At 43.4% G+C, this 21521-nt stretch overlaps 1 long non-coding RNA gene across 1 annotated transcript; it reads right to left on the minus strand.

The window, feature by feature from the left end:
- Positions 1 to 425: 425 nt before the first annotated feature.
- Positions 426 to 12904, minus strand: LOC141104670 (uncharacterized). Its single transcript, XR_012235496.1, has 3 exons — positions 12785 to 12904; positions 726 to 845; positions 426 to 610 (listed from the first exon to the last, which is right to left on the minus strand). It is a non-coding gene; the product is annotated as an uncharacterized lncRNA (long non-coding RNA).
- Positions 12905 to 21521: the final 8617 nt, after the last annotated feature.

The following is a 21521-nucleotide window of genomic DNA, read 5'->3' on the forward strand; positions in this document are numbered from 1 at the left end:
AGTGTTGTCACATAAAAAAAAGATATAATAAAATATTTACATAAATGTGAGGGGTGTACTCACTTTTGTGAGATACTGTAAATAATTGAGATAAGCGTGATGCCATGTGGTCCTCCCAGAATCCTCCTCACCTCTCCAGTCAACAGGTTAATGATCTCCAGAGTGAGGTTCAATGTCATCTCATTCAATGAAAGTTTATTTTTTCCTAATTTTCCATCATAGAAGGTCTGCTGGTTCTCCATCATGATGTCCTTGTAGAGATCCTTGTGTCCTTCTAAATACTCCCACTCCTCCATGGAGAAATAGACAGTGACATCCTGACACCTTATAGGAACCTGACACACACAATGATACAGTCACAATCCAGACACATCCCTTGTCTGTTACTGGTCAATGTCCCATAATTTCCAGCACTGCTCACCTCTCCTGTCAACAGATCCATCATCTTCTTGGTAACTTCTAGAATCTTCTTCTTCTTGTCACTCAGAGGAGTCAGAGACACAGATGAAGGGGCAGTGATGTTTCTCTGGGTCCCTCTCTGTCCTGACTCATGGGGATGTCTACTGGAGGTCAAATACTCACCAGATGTCTTCTTGACTACTGTGTAACTCTATTGAGAGACGTCATAAAAATGTGAATAACTAAATGCAGGCAATCCCAGAACCTCCCCCACATCAATTCAGGATAAAAGTGTTGCCATGTGACCCTCCCAGAATCCTCCTCACCATTCCAATGAGCAGGTAGATGATCTCCAGGGTGAGGTTTATTATCTTCTCATTCATGTGACTTTGATCTTTGGCCATTTTCGTTGATGTGGTCATGTAATCTAAACAGGATAATGCTCTCTGTAGACAAATATTAAAACAGAGAATTATCAGAACTGTACTGGGATAATTAATGTCTGCACAGAGTTCCTCCATAGTTCATCCTGCTTGTTATACCAGATTAGAGGTCTTGTTTAACTGATAGAAAACCAAAGATTGAATTTCTAGCTTAACTCTAACCTATTCCTATAGCTCTGGATGTAGAGTTGGATAAATGTCTCTACATTTATGATGTATCTGGTCTATAAACCATATTTAGGATGTACAGTATCTCACAAAAGTGAGTACGACCCTCACATTTTTGTAAATATTCTCTAAAAACCAGAGGCTCTGGACTGACAGTTGGACAAATGGTTCTATATTTGGGATATATCCGGTCTATAAACCAGAGGCTCTGGATGAACAGTTGCATAAATGGTTCTATATATAGGATGTATAGTAAAACCTTGGTTTGAGAGTAACTTGGTTTGAGAGAATTTTGTAAGACAAGCAAAATTTCTTACAAAACTTTGACTTGATATACAAGCGATGTCTTGATATAAGAGTAGCGTCATTTGTCTTGCATACACACGGTCACACAAATCTTGTCGGAAATTCCGAACGTCAAGAACGCGGTGACGTACAACATGTACGACGAGCCGAGAAAAATGAAGTTCAATAGCCAGTGCGGCTCTTCTGCTTGATTCCGAGCATGCGTGGAACTTTGTGCGTTGGAACTCTGTACACACGATCGGAATTTACGACAACGGATTTTGTGGTTGGAAAATTTGAGAACCAGCTCCCAAATTTTGTGTGACAGAAATTCCGATGGAAAATGTCCGATGGAGCCTACACACGGTCGGAATTTCTGACAAAAAGCTCTCATCGAACATTTTCCGTTGGAAAATCCGACCGTGTGTATGGGGCATAAGTGTAGCAATATGGTTGCATTTAATGAAGGTACAACATTTAGAAACTCACATGGTTGATGATTAAAACAGGCACATCTAAATAGGCAGGCATCTGGGTTAAAGCTGTCCACACAGACCATCCTCCGCACCACCATCAACGCCATCCCTTCCACACTGCGTTCCACGAGTGGTTCAAGCCACACTTTCAGATCACTTTACTGCAGGGTAGTCTTCCCGGTCACGACTGCAGACTGACAGTAGTGAGAACTGGCGCTGTGGGTGATGGTCTATGTGGACAGCTTTATCCTGGATGCATGTGCCATGTGAGTTGCTAAATGTTGTACCTTCATTAAATGTAACCATATTGCTACACTAATGCTCCGTACACACGGTTGGATTTTCCGACGGAAAATGTGTGATAGGACCTTATTGTCGGAAATTCCGACCGTGTGTAAGCTCCATCACACATTTTCCATCGGATTTTCCGACACACAAAGTTTGAGAGCAGGCTATAAAATTTTCCGACAACAAAATCCGTTGTCAGAATTTCCGATCGTGTGTACACAAATCCGACGCACAAAGTGCCACGCATGCTTAGAATAAATTAAGAGATGAAAGCTTTTGGCTACTGCCCCGTTTATAGTCCCGACGTACGTGTTTTACGTCACCGCGATCAGAGTGATCGGATTTTCCGACAACTTTGTGTGACCGTGTGTATGCAAGACAAGTTTGAGCCAACATACATCGGAAAAAATCCTAGGATTTTGTTGTCGGAATGTCCGATCAATGTCCGACCGTGTGTACGGGGCATTAGAGTCTCCTCTCTTCTCTTTTATACTCTGTAGCTCCTGCTGGATTTTGCTTCTAATCCCCTTGTGGAGGCTTCCATTTGTGGATGAAAATTTTATAGTTACACAAACTATCGCATGGCTATAATCTTTTTATATGGACTATAAACTGAATGACTTATGAATAAATGGTTGTGCAACAAGTCATTTGATTTTCCATTTTTTCTTATGGGGAAATCCGCTTTGATGTACAAGTACTTTGGATTACAAGCATGTTTCTGGAATGAATTATGCTGCAATCCAAGGTTTTACTGTATCTGGTCTGCAAACCAGAGGCTCTGGAGTAAAATTTGGATAAATGTCTCTATATTTAGGATGTATCTGGTCTATAAACCAGAGGCTCTGGATAGACAGTTGGACAAAAGGTTCTATATTTAGGATGTACATTATCTCACAAAAGTGAGTACACCCTCACATTTTTGTAAATATTTTTTTAAAACCAGAGGCTCTGGACCGACAGTTGGACAAATGGCTCTATATTTAGGATGCATCTGTTCTACAAACCAGAGGCTCTAAAGTAAAAGTTGGATAAATGGCTCTATATTTAGGATGTATCTGGTCTATAAACTAGAGGCTCTGGATGGTCCGTTGGATAAATGGCTCTATTTCTTTATCATACATCACGGGACACAGAGCACCATAATAATAACTATATGGGTTATATGCCCACCTTCAGGTGATAGACACTGGCATAATCAAGACAGGAAGTCCCCTCCCTATATAACCCCTCCCATACAGGGAGTACCTCAGTTTTTTCGCCAGTACCCCGGACCTAGATCTGTTGGCATCCAGATGCAACAAGAAGTTGGACAGCTTTGTGTCAAGAACAAGGGATCCTTTCGCACTCGGGTCAGATGCGTTAGTGACCCTGTGAGATCAGTTTTCACTGATTTATGCATTCCCCCGGTTCAGCTGCTACCGCGGCTTCTTTGCAGGATAAAGGAGGAAGGGAAGCCGGTAATCCTAGTAGCTCGGGCGTGGTCCAGGAGATCCTGGTATGCAGAGATCATGAGGATGGCAGTAGGGGTTTTGTGGACTCTTCCATCTCATTCAGACCTGCTATCGCAAGGGCCGGTATTCCATCCTACCTTACAGTCACTAAATTCGATGGTGCGGGTATTAGAACCCACATCCTAAAGAATCAAGGGTTTTCAGGTTCAGTGATTACCACCCTGTTTAATGCTAGGACCATTTATTATAGGGTCTGGAGGGCCTATGCCTTCTGGTGTAAAACCAAGGGTTGGCACCCTCGAAGGTATGTCAAAGATGGAATTTTTGCCTTTCTACAGTTGGGGGTAGAAATGAAGCTGGCCTTGAGTACGGTCAAGGGTCAGATCTCGGCCTTGGCAGTATTTTTCCAAGGTCGCTTGCTTCGCATTTTCTGGTCCGGGCCTTTATACAAGGGGTAACTCGGATAAGTCCGCCAGTCAGGTCACCCTTGTGCCCATGGGATCTGAATCTAGTTCTGTCGGGTTTGCAAAGACAGCTGTTTGAGCCAATACACAATATTCCTTTGCTTCTTTTGGCAAAGAAATTGGTGTTCTTAGTTGCGTTAACCTCTGCAAGAAGTGTCAGAAATGGATGCTTTTTCCTGTAAAGGGCCATACTTGATTTTCATAGAGACAAGGTGATGTTGCGTCCTCACCCAAAGCCTTTGCCTAAGGTAGTGTCAAGTTTTTTATATAAACCAGGATTCCCTACCTTCGTTTTTTTCCAGAACCGTGTTCTGCAGATGAGGAGTTTTTACATTCTCTGGATGTGGTAAGGGCAGTTAATTTTTTATCTGGAAACAACTGCCCAGATACGGGAAACTGACGCTTTGTTTCTGTTGCCAAAAGGCCCCAGAAGAGGGCAGGCAGCATCAAAATCGACCATTTATAGGTGGATTCGTCAGGTTATTGCTCAGGCTTATGTTTTAAAAGAGGAAGATTCCGCCTTTTTTGTCCTAGAGCACACTCTACCAGGGCAGTCAGGGCTTCATGGGCAGTGCATCACCAAGCCTCTGTGGCTCAGATTTGCAAAACCCAACATGGTCATCTGTACATACATTCACAAGTTTCTACCAGGTGGATGTAGGTCAGCAAGAGGGTGCTGCCTTGGGCGCAGTGTTCTGCAGGTAGCAGTATAGGTCCTCACATCTGACGGCGGTTTGCTTATTTTGTGTGTCTCCCTCCCCTCAGATGGCATTGCTTTGGGACATCCGACATAGTTATTACTTTAGTGCTCTGTGTCCCATGATGTACAATAAAGAAAATAGGATTTTTTATAACAGCTTACCTGTAAAATCCCTTTTTTGGAAGTAGGGATGAGCTTCGAGTTCGTGTCGAACTCATGTTCGACTCGAACATTGGCTGTTCGCAAGTTCGCCGAACAGCGAACAATTTGGGGTGTTCGCGGCAAATTCGAATGCCGCGGAACACCCTTTAAAAGTCTATGGGAGAAATCAAAAGTGCTAATTTTAAAGGCTTATATGCAAGTTATTGTCATAAAAAGTGTTTGGGGACCTGGGTCCTGCCCCAGGGGACATGGATCAATGCAAAAAAAAGTTTTAAAAACGGACGTTTTTTCAGGAGCAGTGATTTTAATAATGCTTAAAGTCAAACAATAAAAGTGTAATATCCCTTTAAATTTCGTAGCTGGGGGGTGTCTATAGTATGCCTGTAAAGGGGCGCATGTTTCCTGTGTTTAGAACAGTCTGACAGCAAAATGACGTTTCAAAGAAAAAACCCATTTAAAACTACTCGCGGCTATTGCATTGCCGGTCCGACAATACACATAGAAGTTCATTGATAAAAACGGCATGGGAATTCCCCACAGGGGAACCCCGAACCAAAAGTTAAAAAAAAAAAAAATGACGTGGGAGTCCCCCTAAATTCCATACCAGGCCCTTCAGGTCTGGTATGGATATTAAGGGGAACCCCGGCCAAAATATAAAAAAAATGACGTGGGGGTCCCCCTAAATTCCATACCAGACCTGGGTCTGGTATGGATTTTAAGGGGTACCCCGCGCCAAAAAAAAAAAAACGGCGTGGGGTCCCCCCAAGAATCCATACCAGACCCTTATCCGAGCACGCAACCTGGCAGGCCGCAGGAAAAGAGGGGGGGACGAGAGTGCGGCCCCCCCCTCCTGAACCGTACCAGGCCACATGCCCTCAACATTGGGAGGGTGCTTTGGGGTAGCCCCCCAAAATACCTTGTCCCCATGTTGATGAGGACAAGGGCCTCATCCCCACAACCCTGGCCGGTGGTTGTGCGGGTCTGCGGGCGGGGGGCTTATCGGAATCTGGAAGCCCCCTTTAACAAGGGGACCCCCAGATCCAGGCCCTCCCCCCTGTGTGAAATGGTAAGGGGGTACTTACCCCTACCATTTCACTAAAAAACTGTCAAAAATGTTAAAAATGACAAGAGACAGTTTTTGACAATTCCTTTATTTAAATGCTTCTTCTTTCTTCCTTCATCTTCTTCTTCTGGTTCTTCTGGTTCTTCCTCCGGCGTTCTCGTCCAGCATCTCCTCTGCAGCGTCTTCTATCTTCTTCTCCTCGGGCCGCTCCGCACCCATCGCATGGGGGGAGGCTCCCGCTCTTCTCTTCATCTTCTTCATCTTCTTCTTCTCTTCTTCTTTTCTTCTCTTCTTCATTTTCTTCTCCTTGCCGCTCCGCACCCATGCTGGCATTGAGGGAGGCTCCCGCTGTGTGACGGTGTCTCCTCATCTGACGGTTCTTAAATAACGGTGGGCGGGGCCACCCGGTGACCCCGCCCCCCTCTAACGCACAGGACATGACGGGACTTACCTGTGGCATTCCCCGTGACGTCACAGGGAAGTCCCGTCAAGTCACCGTGCGTCAGAGGGGGGCGGGGTCACCTAATGGCCCTGCCCCCGTTATTTAAGAACCGTCAGACGAGGAGACGCCGTCACACAGCGGGAGCCTCCCTCCATGCCAGCATGGGTGCGGAGCGGCCCGGAGAAGAAAGTGAAGAAGAGAAGAAGATGAAGAAGATGAAGAGAAGAGTGGGAGCCTCCCCCCATGCCATGGGTGCGGAGCGGCCCGAGGAGAAGAAGATAGAAGATGCCACGGAGGAGATGCTGGATGAGAACGCCGGAGGAAGAACCAGAAGAGACAGAAGAACCAGAAGAAGAAGATGAAGGAAGAAAGAAGAAAGAAGAAGCATTTAAATAAAGGAATTGTCAAAAACTGTCTCTTGTCATTTTTAACATTTTTGACAGTTTTTTAGTGAAATGGTAGGGGTAAGTACCCCCTTACCATTTCACACAGGGGGGAGGGCCTGGATCTGGGGGTCCCCTTGTTAAAGGGGGCTTGCAGATTCCGATAAGCCCCCCGCCCGCAGACCCGCACAACCACCGGCCAGGGTTGTGGGGATGAGGCCCTTGTCCTCATCAACATGGGGACAAGGTATTTTGGGGGGCTACCCCAAAGCACCCTCCCAATGTTGAGGGCATGTGGCCTAGTACGGTTCAGGAGGGGGGGGGGGGCGCACTCTTGTCCCCCCATCTTTTCCTGCGGCCTGCCAGGTTGCGTGCTCGGATAAGGGTCTGGTATGGATTTTTGGGGGGACCCCACACCATTTTTTTTTTTTTTGGCGGGGGTCTGCGGGCGGGGGGCTTATCGGAATCTGCAAGCCCCCTTTAACAAGGGGACCCCCAGATCCAGGCCCTCCCCCCTGTGTGAAATGGTAAGGGGGTACTTACCCCTACCATTTCACTAAAAAACTGTCAAAAATGTTAAAAATGACAAGAGACAGTTTTTGACAATTCCTTTATTTAAATGCTTCTTCTTTCTTCTTTCTTCCTTCATCTTCTGGTTCTTCTGGCTCTTCTGGTTCTTCCTCCGGCGTTCTCCTCCAGCATCTCCTCCGTGGCATCTTCTATCTTCTTCTCCTCGGGCCGCTCCGCACCCATGGCATGGGGGGAGGCTCCCGCTCTTCTCTTCATCTTCTTCTCATCTTCACTTTCTTCTCCGGGCCGCTCCGCACCCATGCTGGCATGGAGGGAGGCTCCCGCTGTGTGACGGCGTCTCCTCGTCTGACGGTTCTTAAATAACGGGGGCAGGGCCATTAGGTGACCCCGCCCCCCTCTGACGCACGGTGACTTGACGGGACTTCCCTGTGACGTCACGGGGAATGCCACAGGTAAGTCCCGTCATGTCCTGTGCGTCAGAGGGGGGCGGGGTCACCAGGTGGCCCCGCCCACCGTTATTTAAGAACCGTCAGATGAGGAGACGCCGTCACACAGCGGGAGCCTCCCTCAATGCCAGCATGGGTGCGGAGCGGCAAGGAGAAGAAAATGAAGAAGAGAAGAAAAGAAGAAGAGAAGAAGAAGATGAAGAAGATGAAGAGAAGAGCGGGAGCCTCCCCCCATGCGATGGGTGCGGAGCGGCCCGAGGAGAAGAAGATAGAAGACGCTGCAGAGGAGATGCTGGACGAGAACGCCGGAGGAAGAACCAGAAGAAGAAGATGAAGGAAGAAAGAAGAAGCATTTAAATAAAGGAATTGTCAAAAACTGTCTCTTGTCATTTTTAACATTTTTGACAGTTTTTTAGTGAAATGGTAGGGGTAAGTACCCCCTTACCATTTCACACAGGGGGAGGGCCTGGATCTGGGGGTCCCCTTGTTAAAGGGGGCTTGCAGATTCCGATAAGCCCCCCACCCGCAGACCCCCACAACCACCGGCCAGGGTTGTGGGGATGAGGCCCTTGTCCTCATCAACATGGGGACAAGGTATTTTGGGGGGCTACCCCAAAGCACCCTCCCAATGTTGAGGGCATGTGGCCTGATACGGTTCGGGGGGGGGGGCGCTCTCTCGTCCCCCCCTCTTTTCCTGCGGCCTGCCAGGTTGCGTGCTCCGATAAGGGTCTGGTATGGATTTTTGGGGGGACCCCACGCCGTTTTTTTTTTTTTTTGGCGTGGGGTTCCCCTTAAAATCCGTACCAGACCTGAAGGGTCTGGTATGGGATTTAGGGGGACCCCCCATGTCATTTTTTTTCTAAATTTTGGCCGGGGTTCCCCTTAATATCTATACCAGACCTGAAGGGCCTGGTATGGAATTTAGGAGGACCCCCACGTCATTTTTTTTTTAAATTTTGGTTCGGGGTTCCCCTGTGGGGAATTCCCATGCCGTTTTTATCAATGAACTTCTATGTGTATTGTCGGACTGGCAATGCAATAGCCGCAAGTAGTTTTAAATGGCTTTTTTCCTTCGAAATGTCATTTTGCTGTCAGACTGTTCTAAACACGGGAAACATGCGCCCCTTTACAGGCATACTATAGACACCCCCCAGCTACGAAATTTAAAGGGATATTACACTTTTATTGTTTGACTTTAAGCATTATTAAAATCACTGCTCCTGAAAAAACGTCCGTTTTTAAAACTTTTTTTTGCATTGATCCATGTCCCCTGGGGCAGGACCCAGGTCCCCAAACACTTTTTATGACAATAACTTGCATATAAGCCTTTAAAATTAGCACTTTTGATTATTCATGTTCATGTCCCATAGACTTTAATGGTGTTCGCATGTTCGAACGAACTTTTTTCTTGTTCGCATGTTCTGGTGCGAACCGAACAGGGGGGTGTTCGGCTCATCCCTACTTGGAAGTACACCACGGGACACAGAGGTCCCTCCCCTCTTATTGGGATATTTATATATATTGCTTTGCTACAAAAACTGAGGTACTCCCTGTATGGGAGGGAACGTTCTGTCTTGATTATGCCAGTGTCCAATCACCTGAAGGTGGCGTATAACCCATATAGTTATTACTATGGTGCTCTGTGTCCCACGATGTACTTCCAGGAAAAGGATTTTACAGGTAAGCGGTTATAAAAATCATATTATTTAGGATGTATCTGGTCTATATACCAGAGGCTTTAGGTGGACAGTTGGATAAATGGTTCTACATTTAGGCTGTATCCGGTCTATAAATCAGAGGCTCTGGATGTAGAGTTGAATAAATGTCTCTATATTTAGGATGTATCTGGTCTATAAACCAGAGGCTCTGGATGGACAGTTGGATAAATGGCTCTATATTTAGGATGTACAGTATCTTACATAAGTGAGTACGACCCTCACATTTTGGTAAATATTTTGTAAAAACCAGAGGCTCCGGACCGACAGTTGGACAAATGGCTCTATATTTAGGATGTATGCAGTCTATAAACCAGAGGCTCTGGATGAACAGTTGGATAAATGGTTCTATATTAAGGATGTATCTGGTCTGCAAATCAGAGGCTCTGGAGTAAAATTTGGATAAACGTCTCTATATTTAGGATGTATCTAGTCGATAAACCTGAGGCTCTGGATTTACAGTTGGATAAATTCCTCTATATTTAGGATGTATCTGGTCTATAAACTAGAGGCTCTGGATGGACCGTTGGATAAATGGTTCTATATTTAGGATATATCTGGTCTATAAACCAGAGGCTCTGGATGGACCGTTGGATAAATGGTTCTATATTTAGGATGTATCTGGTCTACAAACCAGAGGCTTAGGATAGACAGTTGGATAAATGGCTCTACATTTAGGATGTATCCGGTCTATAAACCAGAGGCTCTGGATTTATAGTTGGATAAATGTCTCTATATTTAGGATATATCTGGTCTATAAACCAGAGGCTCTGGATAGACAGTTGGACAAATGGTTCTATATTTAGGATGTACATTATCTCACAAAAGTGAGTACAACCCCCACATTTTTGTAAATATTTTTTAAAAACCAGAGGCTCTGGACCAACAGTTGGACAAATGGCTCTATATTTAGGATGCATCTGGTGTACAAACCAGAGGCTCCAAACTAAAAGTTGGAGAAATGGTTCTATATTTAGGATGTATCTGGTCTATAAACCAGAAGCTCTGGATGGACAGCTGGATAAATGGCTCTATATTTAGCATGTATCTGGTCTATAAACCAGAGGCTCTGGATGGACAGTTGGATAAATGGTTCTGTATTAAACATTTGTCAACCAGCAACGTACCCATACGTCGCTAGACTGGGACATCTGGTCGACCAGCCGGTACTTCCACCAGCTGATCAGAGGCGCTAAAGACCGGAACTGCTCCGTTCATCTCTATGATATAGGAAACTGGAAGTGATGACCTGACATCACTTCTGGTTTACTTCGATGTAAACTGCGCCATTGAAAAAAATGAAAAGCATTTAATCAAACCGATCTTGGTGTGATCAAATGCTTTTAAGGGCAGAGGAGGGTTCTGGGGTCTTAGGCCTAATATACACTGCAGCTTCTAAACTCACATTTAGAAGCAGTTGGGCATTTTTTACAGCAGCCCCTGAACTCTCCTCAATGTTATCTTATGTGTACATGTACACCTAGTCGTTTATAGTAGTTTAGAGGCAGTTGAGTTTACTGACGTTTTAAAAGCAGATAAATCACGGTCAGGACTGTAGTTTATTGGTATTTCAAATGCAAAACGCTTGTAAACGTTAAGATACAGCGTTAAGCCCTGTCAAGCGTTTTTATTTTTACATTTCAAAATCAATGGTTTCCTATGAGAGCCATCTTAACTGATCCGACTTTCAGCCCATTGATTTGAATGGAAGTTAACCCCTCAAGATCCTCAGAGCACATGTCGCACCACAAGCCGGATCATGGATGCAACTTCTATTCAAATCAATGAGCTGAAAGTTGAATCAGAAGACAGCTCTCATAGGGAACCATTGATATTAAGTAGAGGCATAGAAACGCTGCTAAAAGCTAATGTTGCTAAACGCGCATTAACGCCAATGCAAAAAGCTACTAAAAGCACGTTTTTACAGTCGCTTTTTCCTGCCATTATTAGTCTCTTTGCAGCTCGTTTTTTCGAACGCCCTGTTTACATGAAGTCTTATACACCCCAGATCTTTTCATAAACAGGACCTATCACATGCCTATAGTTGCTACAAGGATTTTTACATTCATTGTAACAGCAATAAAAGTGACTTTCATTTTTTTTTTTAAGCGCCAGTGTAAAAATTAGAAATAAATAAATAAAATATATATATATATTTTTAAACTGCCCCCGACCACCTGTGCTCGCACGCAAAGGCAAACATGCGCGTCAGTGAGGTATGTCTGCGAACATCAGATCATGGACAGTAATTCTAGCATCAGAGCTTCCTGATGACGACCTATCCTATTGGCTGAAATGCGTTGAGGCTTGATCGCGTCATCAGATCCACCCGAAAAAAGATCACAGGGGACTGAGCCTCACCGCAACACAGCGGCATCCAGTGGAGATAGGCCAGGTCACCCTCCATTAAAACACATTCTGATCACACCGGGTGCCATGCATAGACACCAGAACATGTGAGTGCATCATACTTAATTTACTTTGAAATTCTTTTAATAAATAACGGTTTTATACTATTGGAGCCCCCTCATTTTATTCTTCCTATCCATGGAGGATTACCTTAAGCACAGCTGACCTTAGAATTCATCATCTAGGGGTCTTCATTCCCCACAAAGCGCAAGTGACCACTCTAGCGATAGGTGGTCAATGTTTAGGGGTGAGTGTACATCCATGTGGGGCACCTCTGTCTGAACACTGAATATTGGAGCATTGATTATTCATCTATGCACGAGCACTTTATTTCACCAAATGGGACTTTTTACAACTATTGTTATGTTTGATTTACCCATATATGTCTAATATGTTTGAATTTGAATTAGCTAAGCGTGGTGTTTAACTATTTTAAATTTTAGCATCAGATCTCCTGTAAATATAAAGTGGTAACCTGTAAATGCTTTTAAAGTGTCGCCTATGGATCGTAAAAATTTACGTCATTTGTCACCATTGTACGTGACATGTTTTGTATCTATTTACTCAACGTAACATCATCTTTTATATTTTACCAAAAATTGGGTTATGTATTGTGTATTTTTGCATTCAAATTCCAAAAAGTGTATTTTTCTGAAAAAATTCCGAAAAACTGCTGCGCAAATACCCTGTGATGTAAAAGATTGCAAAATCAACCAATATACTCTCTAGGGCCTCTACTTTAAAAAAAAATATATTTTATATTTTTTGGGGTTGCAAAAAATTTTCTAGCTAAAAATACTGAATGTTACATGTAAACCAAAAGTGCTAGCCTGGGGATCAAGTGGTTAAAACAAATCTGTAATATAAACCATAAAATACATCACAGTGACTATGGAGGAAGAGGACGGACATGACGGGGGGTTACTGGGTGTAAATATAAAATAATATCTTATTACCTCCTCTGCTGCCAGTTCCAGCAATGTCACCTCTATACGTCTCTCTCGACTCACATGTGTCCCAGCACCTGTTTGTATTCTACATCACTTCCTGTCTGTACCTTACATCACTGCCTGTCTGTACTTTACATCACTTCCTGTCTGTACTTTACATCACTTCCTGTCTGTCCCTTACATCACTTCCCAAGGGAGCACCACCTTGTGGAGAATATGGAAACTGCAGCTTAGGTTGTTTTTTTAGTGTTGAGTTTCAAACTTCCAGAATTTTAATTACGTGCGTTATTTACACCACTGCAGGAACTGAAACAAAGCTTACACACCACATCTTTGAAAAATAGCTTTTGACTGTTGATCAACAACATCATCATCTGACTTGCTTGCTAGTCCGTTTTCAAACTAATCCTGCACACTCCATGGACAGATTTGATGTCATGGGTCTAGCAAGCCTGATGATGTCTGGAAATGCACATGTTGTTGCTCAGCAGTCAAAAGCCTTTTTTTGCAAAGAGTTTAGTGTGTAAGCTTTGTTTAAACCACCTCCAGTCCAGGCCTTTTCTGGCACTTTTTGTTCAAAAAACAATCTCAAATGCTCATATCATCCTTCTCTGGTACTTATTGCCCCTAGCAATGGCATGTCACCACTTCACCCCATGTATGCATTACATGCCCTGTTCTTCCATACGCCATTACCACCATGCACCCCTAACCCAGTCTCTCTCACTAGACGTTGATTCACTGCCACTGAATCCCTCAAGCTCTTCTGATTTGGTTACTCAGTATCTTCCTCAAGCGTCACCCCTGCTTCCCTGCTGGGTCCCTAGCTTGGCACTTCAGATACTTCTCAAGCGTCACCCCACTGGCCGGCTTGGTCCCTGGCTTGGCACACAATACTGCTCTGCAAGCGTCACCTATGCTGGCTGGGTCCCTGGCTTGACACCTGCTGACGTTTCCCAATTCTTCACCGTCCCCGGTTGGTGAGAATACTGCTCCAGTACTTGCGTGGTTCCTGGTTACAAGGTGGTTGGTTCCTTTAGTGGCGACAGCTTTCCCTTCTACCTCCGACCACGACAGGTTCTCCAGCCGGCAGAACCGTCACTTCTGGTTGGACTGCAAGCCGCAATACCAACCCTGTGCTACTCTTTAGGGTTGCCACTTTTTCTTTAAGCCAAATCAAACACTTTAGTGGCGCACAGTAACATTTTTTTTTTAGCGTACACTTTAGGATTGTAACAGACCTGGGACACCTTTGGGCACTCCAAAGAGAATAGTAATGCGAGGCACATAGTGCCCCCTCGGGTTGCCACCTCATCCCTTTTAAACCGAAACACATATGAATTACACAGGTTCTGTGGCTGGTTAAGGTGGTAATTAAACTCACTTGGTGCCTTATCTGCATTAAATTAGCCTCAGAACCCGTGTAATTCATGTGTGTTCCGGTTTAAAGGGATGAGGTGGCAACTCTATCCCTCACCCTCCTGTCAAGCGCTGTCTCAAGCCACGTTCCTGTTTGAATAATATGTCTGGGTTTCAGGTGGACCTAAACCTGGAAACCTGATTCAAAACCCAGGCTGTCCGGGTGAATCCCGGACAGGTGGCAACCCTAGCTCTCTTGCTTCTGGATAGGCCCTCAGACAGTCTAGCAGCCAGACACCCCCGGTATAGGCCCAAACTCCGGCCTAGCAGCCCGGGCAGCACAACACATGTCCACCCAGACAGCCGTCCAGGTGGCACAGAACGCAGATCACCTGACTCTACCCGAATATATAGGTTCTCCCAGCAGGCCAAGGGATTCAAGAAAACCCCTGCCCATTGGCTGAGATACCCCATATACTTCTAATCTGTCCTTGCTTTGCCCTTGTCTGATCTAATACCACCAAGTACCCGGCCACCTAGTGACAGAAGAAAGAAGTGCAGCAATTCCAGACTTAGGGTGAAATCAATTGGGCAAGGCAACTATACCATGCAGGTAAATTTAGGAGCAACCCTACCTAAAAATCAGGGTGCTAAATTTTCACTTCCATTCACTTTCCACCAGCCATTTGATGGTTTGACAGTTTGGTTGAGAGCACAATCAATGGGACAATTAGCAATCCCACCATGCCAGGAATGCGAACTGTTTTTGAAACGGTTAAATCAATGGGTTTAGTTCTCTTTTGATGTATTAAGATTAAACAACGGATTCTATACTTTTTGTTATAGAAACATTTTGAAACTTTGGGAAGTTTATACTACATGTTTCTTGGATGAAGTCTGGATGATTAAAGCTACATTAAAAACCAGCGTGACTCCAAACCCTTTTTTTCTACTTTTATTAATGTGAAAAAAAAAAAAAAAGGATAATATACAATACACTGCATCCTATAATTTCTCCCATTTAAAAAGACAATAAAATTATTATCCTTGTACAAAGCATTACAAAGTCATTTATTAACTTTATTTTATACATACATATACACACACACACACACACACACACACACACACACACACACACTATATTGCCAAAAGTATTGGACAGCCTTCCCAGAAGAGTTGAAGCTGTTATAGCGTCAAAGGGTGGGCCAACTCAATATTGAACCCTACGGACTAATGCCCCGTACACACGGTTGGATTTTCCGATGGAAAATGTCCGATCGGAGCGTGTTGTCGGAAATTCCGACCGTGTGAGGGCTCCATCGGACATTTTCCATCGGATTTCCTACACACAAAGTTGGAGAGCAGGAGATAAAATTTTCCGACAACAAAATCCGTTGTCGGAAATTCCGACGGACAAAGTGCCACGCATGCTCAGAATAAATAAAGAGATGAAAGCTATTGGCCACTGCCCCGTTTATAGTCCCGACATATGTGTTTTACGTCACCGCGTTTAGAACGATCGGATTTTCCGACAACTTTGTGCGACCGTGTGTAGACAAAACAAGTTTGAGCCAACATCCGTCGGAAAAAATCCTAGGATTTTGTTGTCGGAATGTCCGAACAAAGTCCGACCGTGTGTACGCCCTATAAGGCTGGGATGCCATTAAAGTTCATGTGCGTGTAAAGGCAGTAGTCCCAATACATTTGGCAATATAGTGTGGCTTTTTATTGTAATACAACACAATAAAAAAAAAAAAAATAAAGTAAAATCAATAAAAGCAGTTGGAATATTAAAAAGGCTTTTTTTTTTTAATGTTGTGCTTTTTTTGTACTGCAGCACAAAAAAAAAAACAAAAACACAAAACAAAAAAAAAAAAAAACGAAGAACAAGCAAAATGAATAAATAAAATAAAAAAAAAGTCTGAATGTTAAAAAGGCTTATTTTTTCGATGTTGTACTTTTGTTTTTGTAATGCAACACAAAAAAAAGAAAAAAAGAAGAACAAGCAAAATGAATAAATACAAAAAGTTTGATTATTAAAAAGGCTTATTTTTTCAATGTTGTGCTTTTTTTGTAATGCACAAAAAAATAAAATAAAATAAATGAATAATAGCAGAAAAAAACATCAGAAAAATAATAGTTCAGCAGAAAAGGAGAAGAATGAGTTAATTATGGCAGATTGGGATAAACTAAGGATTAATAGGGGGTTAAATAGGCACACATTTTATTAATAAATATACATATATTTTTTTTTTCAAACCAAGAATTATTATGAGTATCCTGCGCTAGGCAAGCTCAAAGCAATTCAATAGAAAACTTAATTGTGACAGCAGCACTTACTGATATTGCACACAAATATCTAAACAAATCTACAGAGAAAAAAAGTGTTGTGCTGTGACACACATTCAGCAATAAAAAATAAATAATCACAGCAAACAAATAAATGAATACAAGTTCAAAAGTGTTAAATATAAAATAAAGTCCACAGCGAAAAATCTTGATAGATCCAAAGTGCACCAACCACCATGTGATAAAGGGAGGCCACTGGGCAGAGAATAGCACTGACGTCATCACACTGGCAGTGCGGTCTTTTAATGCTTATATTGTTCTTTGTTTGTGAGTACCCTTCGATTTGGTTTTAATAAATTGTTATACACTACATCACTATGGGATGCCATTATCTTTCTTTTGGTATGTACCTATGGTGATAAAATCGGATTTAACCACTTCCCTCCTGGCCTATAGCAGATTGACGGCCGGGCGGTTGTTCCACTATCCTGACAGGATGTCATATGACGTTTTTCAGGATAACAGCCGGCGCGCGCCCATGGGGGCGTGCAGCGCGACGATCCGCAACACCGATCTCGGTAAAGAGTCAGAGTCTTTACGACGTGATCAGCCGTGTCCAATCACGGCTGATCATAGTGTAAACAGGAAGAGCCGTTTATCTGCTTTTCCTCATTCGTGTCTGACAGACGCAAATAGAGGAGAGCCGATCGGCAGCTCTCCTGGCAGGGAGGGTCTGCGCTGATTGATTATCAGTGAAGCCCTCGCAAATGCTCACACTGGACTACCAGGGATGCCCATAATATATGCCACCCTGGACCACCATGGATGACGGTCAGTGCCCAGACAGATGCCAATCAGTGCCCATCAGCAATGCCTGCCAGTGCTATCAGTGATGCCCATTTGTGCCATCTATCAGTGTCCATCAGTATCACCCATAAGTGCCCATCAGTGCAGCCTTTCAGTGTCCATCAGTACCACCTATGAGTGCCCATCAGTGCTGCCTATCAAAGCCCATCATTGTTGTATATTAATGCCGCCTATCAGTGCCCATCAATGCCGCCTATCAGTGCCATCCATAAGTGCTGCCTTTCAGTGTCCATCAGTGTCGCCTATGAGTGCCCATCAGTGCCACCTATGAGTGCCCATCAGTGCCACCTATGAGTGCCCATCATTGATGTAAATCAGTGCCCATCAATGTCACCTATCAGTGCCACCCATTATTGCCCATCAGTGCAGCCTTTCAGTGCGCATCAGAGTTGTCTATCAGTGCCCATTAGTGCCACCTATGGGTGCCGCCTTTCAATGCCCATCATTGCTGCATATCAGTGCCGCCTATCAGTGCCCATCAATGCCACCTATCAGTGCCCATCAGTCCCACCTATTAGTGCCACCTCATTAGTGCCTGTCAGTGGAGGAGAAAAAACGTACTCACTTACCACATTTTATAACAGAAACAAAAGAAAAACTTTTTTTTTTTCAAAATTTTTGGTCTTTATTTATTTGTTTAGCAACAAAAAAATAAAAAAATGCAGACGTGATCAAATACCACCAAAAGAAAGCTCTATTTGTGGGAACAAAATGCTAAACATGTAGTTTGGGTACAGTGTTGTATTTTTTTTTATAGTTTTGGATGGAGCGGAGAGGGATTAGAGCCCCTGTCAGCTTTTATTGCTGTCTGTGCCCCCCTTTAGGGAGATTCCCCCTCTCTATTTGTCCTGTTTACCAATTTCATTGAAAGTGAAAGAAAAAGAAAATCACAAATTATGGGTTGTCCCCAGAAAAGTAATAGAGGGGAAATCTTCCAATGGGGACACTAGTTCTGGTCACCTGAAGGTCCCCAAGGAATTCCCTTAATTTGCAGAGATTTCCTCTCACTTCCTGTTTGGCTATGGGACAGGAAATGAAGGGAAATCTCTGCAATGTGACAATGATGGTGGGGAAAAAAAATCTAGCGGGGGTAAAAAAAAGTTTCTCCTATAGTTTTATTTTTTTTAAATTTTAACCGCTTACGGACCGCCCGCCGCAGTTATACGTTGGCACTTTGAAGAGGAAAACCGTTGTTATGACAGCAGCTAGCTACCATAACCCCGGTATCCTCTTCTTCAGCGGGTGGTCCGCTTTCCAAAAAAAGTGGTCTCTGCGATGGATTCGCCACGAGATCACTTTTATCGGCGGCAGGAGAGGGCCCCTCCTGCCGTGCTCCGGTGCCCTTCGCCGCTTACCGGAGCCGTTGGCAGCGGCGGAGGCGATCGCATCCTTCCCCTGGCTTGTTATGGAGATGAGTGAGTGTTAGGCCCCTTTCACACTTGCGACTTATCCTGCGACTTGGGACTGCAAAGTCGCATGACAAGTCGTACCCCATGATTTGCAATGAGTACCATTCATATCTGTGTGACTTCAAGTCGCACCGACTTCAAAGTAGTCCCTGTACTACTTTGGTCCGACTTTGATGCGAGTTGACAAGTTTACACAGGCATTCCCTGAAATCGCGGCAAAATCACGTCGAAATCGCGGTAAAATAGCGTGACATTGAAGTCGCGGTAGTGTGAAAGGGGCCTAATGTGTACTGCTTTTGTACGAGAAATATCAGATACGAAAGACTGCGCATGATCACAGACAACAAATAACAAAAAAAAAAAGCCTTTGTCTTACGAGAATTGTCGTACATTATTTCTATCCTCGGTTCTGACTTGCTGTGGAACATTGAGGGAAAACGGCCGATCGGTCGTCCAATTTTGTCATAGTGGGTATGGGGCTTAAGAATTTTCATTCAAATTTTGCACCATTAGTTGGCCGCAGCAACAGACAATTTTTGTGTGGCCGTCAAAAGAAAATTATTTCAGAATTTGACCCGTGCATAATGGCTTGAATTCCGAATGTATTTTCTTTCAAAAATTGCAATTAAGAATTTTCGTTCGAATTTCCCACCATTAGTGGGCCCCAGCAAAGGCCGATTTACATGCGTGAGTGATCAGGCATGTTGGAAATTTTTTGAAAAACAAACAATTTTCTAATCGATGATGAGAAAATCATTTGAGAAATATAATCAAAGCGCAAGAAAAGAATATTTCGGGAAAGAAAAGAAGATTCCCAGCCACGAAAATAATTTTCTGAAGCAACATGAGGTGAAATTGATGCCTTGGTTGGTCGAATTTCGAAATGAATGGTGGCACCATCTGATAACAAAAACGCACAAAATTTCTGATTTTCAAAAAAAATTTGTTCAGAATTCGACCCATGCATAAGAATTTTTGTTCGAATTATGCACCATTAGTGGGCTACATGAATAATTTTCGTGCAGCCGTCGAATTTGAGTGATCGGGCAAGTTGGAAATTTTTGGAAAAACAAACAATTTTCTAATCAACGATTGGGAGAATCGTTTGAAAAAAGATAAAATCGAGAAAGAAATGCGCATGAGCACAAGAAAAGAAAATTCCCAGAAAAAAAAAAAAAAGAAGATTCCCAGAGACAAAAAATCTTTTCTGTAGCAACATGAGGCGAAATTGAAGGCTTGGTTGGTCGAAATTTTGAAATCAATGGTGGCGCCATCGGATTACAACCTGCATAAAATTTTTGATCTTCAAAAGAAAATTTGTTCGGAATGTCCAGCATAAGAATGTTCATTCAAATTTTGCACCATTAGTGGGCTTCTGAATAATTTTTGTGTGGCCATCGAATTTGAGTGATCAGGCATGTTGGAAATTTTGCGAAAAACAAACAATTTTCTAATCAACGATGGGAGAATCGTTTGAGAAATATAAAATCGAGAAAGAAGAAAAGAAAATTCCCGTAAAGAAAAGACAATCCCGGAAAGAAAAGAAGATTCCCGGACATAAAAATAATTTTCTGTAGCAACATCAGGTGAAATTGAAGGCTTGGTTGGTTGAATTTTTAAATCAATGGTGGCACCATCGGAGTACAGAATGCACAAAATGTCTGATTTTCAAAAGAAAATTTGTTTGGAATTCTCATGTATGGCCTGCATTGGTTAGATTTTCGTATTCTTTCGGAATTTGACCCATGTATGGCTGGCCTAATGGGTGGAATTCTAAACGCATTTTCTTTTCGAAAATCGCAACTAAGAATTTTCATTCAAATTTCGCACCATTAGTGGGCTTCAGCAACGGGTGATTTTTGTGCGGCCATCAAATTTGAGCGATCGGGCATGTTGGAAATTTTTGAAAACACAAACGAATTTCTAATCAATGATGGGAGAATCACGTGAGAAACAGAATAGCTGTGATTAGGAAAGAAAGGAAGATTCCCAGGCATGAAAAGTCTTCTCTGTAGCAACATGAGGTGAAATTGAAGGCTTGGTTGGTTGAATTTCAAAATCAAATGGTGGCACCATTGGAATACAAACTGCAAGAAAATTCAAGTTAGACTTAACGGTAACTTATTTTCCAATAGTCTTTCAGGACAGCACCTGAGAGATCATGGCTCTTCCTCCAACAGGAAACACCTCATCATCCAAATCTTTAACAGGTGGACTCCATGCCGCTTCCTACAGTTATTTGTAGAGGACCTCCAGCACCACTTGAAACATATAAGCGACAGTTATATCATAGTATACAGCAATAAAAAAAAGGGTGGATTACTGCTGTCCTGAAAGACTATTGGAAAACACGTGGATGGTAAGTCTAACTTGAGTATTCAAAAACATCTTTCAGGACAGCACCCGAGAGGATGATCGAGTTCTTACCCCATTTAGGGTGGGACAAAAGCCTGTAAGACTTTCCTTCCGAAAGCCTGGTCCCCAGGTTTCAGGAGGTCTAACCTATAATAACGAGCAAAGGTCGTCAGACTCGTCCATTTAGCTGCTTTACAGATCTGTTCGGGGGGTGGCACCAGCTTTTTCTGCCCAACTCACCGCCAAAGCTCTTGTAGAATGAGCCTAATACCAACTGGACTCTCTTGGCCTGAAAGGGAATAGGCCTCTGTGATAGCCATTCTCAACCATCTGGCAATGGTTCCTCTGGTAGCTTGTCTTCCTTTCTTACTACCAGCATATAAAACAAATAATGCGTCTGAACGTCTAAAGTCCTTAGTGGCTTCCAGGTAACTTAAGACTGCTCTCTTAACATCCAAGGT

The sequence above is a fragment of the Aquarana catesbeiana genome, linkage group LG08 (assembly GCF_042186555.1).
Source record: "Aquarana catesbeiana isolate 2022-GZ linkage group LG08, ASM4218655v1, whole genome shotgun sequence".
Taxonomy (NCBI): Eukaryota; Metazoa; Chordata; class Amphibia; order Anura; family Ranidae; genus Aquarana; species Aquarana catesbeiana.